This window comes from Thermobia domestica, chromosome 1 (genome assembly GCF_964235325.1).
Source record: "Thermobia domestica chromosome 1, izTheDome1.hap1.1, whole genome shotgun sequence".
Taxonomy (NCBI): domain Eukaryota; kingdom Metazoa; phylum Arthropoda; class Insecta; order Zygentoma; family Lepismatidae; genus Thermobia; species Thermobia domestica.
In genome coordinates, this window is record NC_137454.1 from 31,880,991 (window position 1) to 31,886,156 (window position 5,166).

Genomic DNA, 5,166 nt, shown 5'->3' on the forward strand with positions numbered 1-5,166 from the left:
ATTCCTTAAACTGGTGGAATAAAACTGTTGATGATCCTACTTTTCCTTCTTGTTTTTAGCTAAAAGATGTGGTAAGCCATTTAAAGGTTGTCAAAATATTGGCAGAATCTCTTTGATATTTAATTTTCAGCTGAAAATGAGTCACCAAAATATAAATATCTTGTATTTGTTATATGAGAAAATGCGGACGAGACATCGAAGATGAAGGATAGCACTGAACAGTTTCGTTGAGTAAAGAAGGAAATACAAGAGAGGATCAGAAACTAAGGGTTACAAGGCCGATATTTCTGGAGTTTCGTCTGTTATAGAGGAATGAGGAGTGGACGGTAATTGTAATACATGGAGTTGGCAACTGTGCACAGTTTCAGCCACCGCTACCTGCGGTGCTAGTTGTAAGTTCGTTTGGAAAACTGGTCTCGCGAAGAAGTCCGCTCAGATACTCGATTTCTGTGGGCGAAACATGTAACTGTGGCTGAAATCGACCGGCAGCTGGTAGAGGTTTACTGAAAGACTTTTCACCGAGGGCATCATCTTCCTTCACGAAAACGCGCGCCCGCATACAGTCCAGAAGACCACCACGCTGTTGCAGCAGTGTCGCTGGGACATAATCGACCACCCTCTCTACAGCACAGAGCGACTTTCACCTGTTCCCGCACTTGAATGAGTACCTAGGAGGCCATTGCTTCGCTTGAGCCGAGGTGGTGAAACACTTCGTCACAACGTGGCTGAATACGCAAGGAGAGGATTTTTACCAGAAGGGAATCTTCAGACCCATCCCTTGATACAGTAAGTACTTCAGCAGATATGGAGACTATGTCGAAAAATAACCTAACCTATGTACAGGGAGTCCATAAAGTCCTGCAGGAAACTAAAACTCCGAAACCGTTACGTTTAAATGTATAAATTTTGGGGGTTGGAAGAAGGGAAGTTTAAAATTTTGTTCTGGCCACAATGCTTAATGACGTTTGCGCTGGTAATCACATGACTTAAGATGGCGTCCATTAAAGAAAAGGCACAATGTGTGCCTTGCGTTTCAGTGCGGAGAAAGTTCCAAACAACATATGGGAAAATATCCCAGCAGAAACAAGTATCAAGAGGTGGTACGAAAAGTTCAAAGAAACGGGAAGTGTGTCAGATTTACCCACGCAGTGGAAGGCCAGGAACGAGTGACGATGTGATTCACACGTTGTAGGACAGCGTAGCCAGGAGTCCAATGAAGTCGCTTAAATGTAGGTCATTGAAACTGGGAAAACCGAAGTCAACGTTACACAAGATCGTACGCAAGAATTTGAAGGTCTGGCCCTATAAGTTAAAATTTGTGCACGAGCTGATAGAGGAAGACTGTGACATGAGAATGGAATTTTGTGAGTCAATGCTTACCCGTTTACAAGATGGTGACCTCTCGATTTCTGTTTTCAGATGAAGCCACATTTCATGTGTCGGGAAAAGTGAACAGGCAAAACTGCCGAATTTGGGGGGTGGAAAATCCACGTGAATTCGAGGAGCCCAAGCAGGGTAGTTCCAAAGTCAATGTGTAATGTGCTGTTCCAATGGACCACATTATCGGCCCTTTTTTCTTCGAGGAAGAGACGGTAAATGGTAACAATTATCTGAACATGCTACAGACATTCCTTTTGCTAGAACTTACTACGTTAGGCATCCTTAATGAGGTCCACATGCAACAGGATAGGGCACCGTCTCACTATGTCCTTCAAGTTCGACAGTTTGCTAACGAAGTATTTAAGAAGAGATGGATTGGCCGAAGAGGACCCACACCTTGGCCTGCAAGATCACCAGATTACGTGATTACTGGCCGTGGGGACACGTGAAGACCAAGGTGTATTCGCAGAAGCCAGCTAATCTGCACGATCTCAAGAACAAAATAACTTATGTGATGTTGAACATTCCAGACGAGCACCGCAAACACGCAATTCTTGGTTTCCCAAAAAGACGGCAAGAGTGTTTGGACGTGAATGGTTCACAATTGGAGGTTTGGCGATGAACCTTAACTAGCTGAAACAAAATTTTGAACCTTTCCGTGAGTACACCAAAAAGTATTTGTTAGTACATTACGTAGTTTCCAAGTTATAGAGTTTTACTTTCCTGCAGGACTTTATGGACACCCTGTACTATCTATTGGCTGTATTGGTTGTTTTCTTACAGCCATTTCGAAAGTCGTCATTATTAAGAGTAAAAAGGACGTGAAAACTAAAGTAAGTTAGGATTGTACTTTATAAGTGTTATTGTCTTCAAATGATCCTCTTTTGACCTGATTTCCTCGTGCATTTGCCTTTGATATGGCTGTTTGAGTGTAGTGTCCCTTTTCTGCACCGAGACTATACCAGACGTAGACGACGAATCTAAATTACTATGATGTTTTCAAATTTTAATGCTTTTATATCGGGAATCGAATCCGAGATCACATGCTTTAAAGGCGCAGGTACTAGCCACTAGACCAGCGCGACTTTGGTAATGGCGCGCACGTAATGCCAGTGAAATGATCTAAAGTTAATACTTTTTCATTCAACAGTACTATCTGTACTCTATACACACACTATATTTTATCATATTTTTAAAAAAACTTTTCTTGACAATAATTGACTTACGGAATGTATGAAAACTAGTGTGCAAATCTAATGTCGACAATAAATTTCGCATGCTGTGTCTCTCCTAAATGGCATAGATCGGTGAAACGAACAATACACAGAAACTGCTGTTACAATATGATAATAAAACCACAGAGAAAAAACGCGTGATTAGAACAAAAATGACACTTTTATACAGACAATAAGCCATACTGAAGGCACTGCGACTCATGTTGTACCCTCCCCCCCTCCCGACATTACAGAAGAAGTGGAATGGCCCTTAGAAGTTTGTGCACTACGGACTAAGGTGCGTGCTCTGCGACGTGCTGATCAGAAGTTCCGTTTCTCCACTAGCGCTGTTGATAACTGCTGGATAGTCCTCGGTGCATCTGGACATGCTGGAAGTCATTGCTTCAGAGCATCCCACACGTGCTCAACGAGATTCAAATCGGGGGAGTCGGCAGGCCAGTTCATTCGCAAACTATCCTCTCGTTCCAAGAACTCCGCCACCTGCGCTGCTCGATGTGGTCGCTCATATCATCTATAAAGATGAAGTCGGGGCCGACTGCATCTTTAAAAAGATGCATGTGGAGAAGGAGTACAGTGACACAATAAGTAGGCTGTACCGCTTTCAAACGTTTGGAGGTTGGTATTCCCATGCAACATTATGCCTCCCCATACAAGAACATCTGAACCATCAAAACGATCATGTTTAACAATGTTTCTGGCTCATTGTGTTCCTACTTCTCACCAGGTGTACTCCAGAATCAATACTCAAACTGAATCTGCTCTCATCGGAGAAGGGAACGCGAATCCACTCCTCCTTGGTCCAGTCTTGATGTTCTTGGCACCACCGTCGATGTGCGAGGATCAACGGAACGCAACGTAATGGCTGTCGGACAAAGACACTACCCTCACGCAATCGACGTGCCACTGTGAAGTGTGATATTAGGTGTCTTGCAGTTCTGCTAAATGTGTGCAAGTGCATCCGCTGTTTGATGTCGGTTCCTTCTTGCCTGTTTCAATTTGTAGCGGTCGTCCGTTGCTGTAGTTGACCGTGAACGACTACCACTTACCCTTCGCACAGCATTAACTGTAGTTCGGAACGCTGTTCAGGCAAGTGAAACAACGCTGTAGGCAATACCAAACTTCTGGTCCACACTCGTGACACTTCGTTTTCCAATGATCCTTCCACCCTGTAAAGTCATCCAAAATGTAACACCACAACAATGCACCTGAACAGCTTTCTGACTCGTCTCATTCCTTTCATTGAACTGCTTCATGTTCGAGGAGCAGACCAATTGGAGACCTCTGTCAACTGTCGGGTTTTCATTTATTCCCACGACTACGTAATATTTTATGTTACTTTATCTATGTCGTCCTTATGTTTTGCACACACTAGTACATATAAACGTCCCAGGACTATGCTTCGAAGCTAAGGGAGACGGTGATGATGAGATGTATGATAATTGTGAGATCACTAAAGCGAGAATCCCGAAAAAAAAACTTACCTACACAATGTTTGTTTAACACAATACTCCTTGGCGGAAGTTGCTATATGTAGAGATATTAAGTATACTGACATACAAAAAATTGTCATTACTGTCTTTGTGATATATTACTTAGCATAGATATCTAATACATAGTTTATGGAAGATCTTACAAGGTATATTCGCGAAGTGTCCCCTCGGGACCCGTGTAAAATTTATTCAAATGCAAAGTTCCCCGTAGCCCAATGTGTATTGTACTAATTTTTGCGGCCCATACCAGTAATTTGTACATTTATGGGCCTTCATACATCCGGAATTCAATTATACACTACTATAACGCTCGGACACAAAATTGCTTTTAATTTCTTTAGATGTAATTGGACATGAATGTAGGCATACGCAAAATAATTGGATCAAGTACTGCTTCTCTGACACACGTTACCCACCCCGGCCGCCATTTTGGATTCAACTTCCGGTTTTCCAAATGGGAATAGGTGCAAGTGATACATGAAATTCATGTATAATTTTCTCGGAAATTAATTGATGTATTGAGTTTTATCGTAGTTTGTACCGTTTGCAAGTTTTTTGCAGTTCTTTATAGCTTGTTGATATGGTAACGTTTAAAACGCCAAAAATACCATACTCTGAAAAGTGCTTACGATGGTTTCACATGCTCCATTGTTGCTTGTTGAGATAGTAACGACGAACATTACATATACGCTTCCACTGAGCGATAATTGAGCAGAGAAGGATGTATATTGACAGTTGTAAACATTTTTCAAAGAATGGCGTTTTTAGCTTTTCTAAAGCCAGTATATATATAAGGTATAGATAACTGCAAAATTTGGAAAACTACTTTACTTTCTCTTTCAAATCTTTGTCACTGCATTGACCCTTTATGCAGTGTTGCCAGAGCTACTGATTTTGCAGAGATCTCCTGTTTTTCTACGTTCTACTGATCTACTGTGAAAGAAAATAAAAAGTAAACAATCTCCTGCTTTCTCCTTACTTTGAGAAGTTAAAGAAATATATTATTATTAATATTGAATTTTCATCTTTTCTTCACATAAAAAGCGGAAATTTCTGTGTAT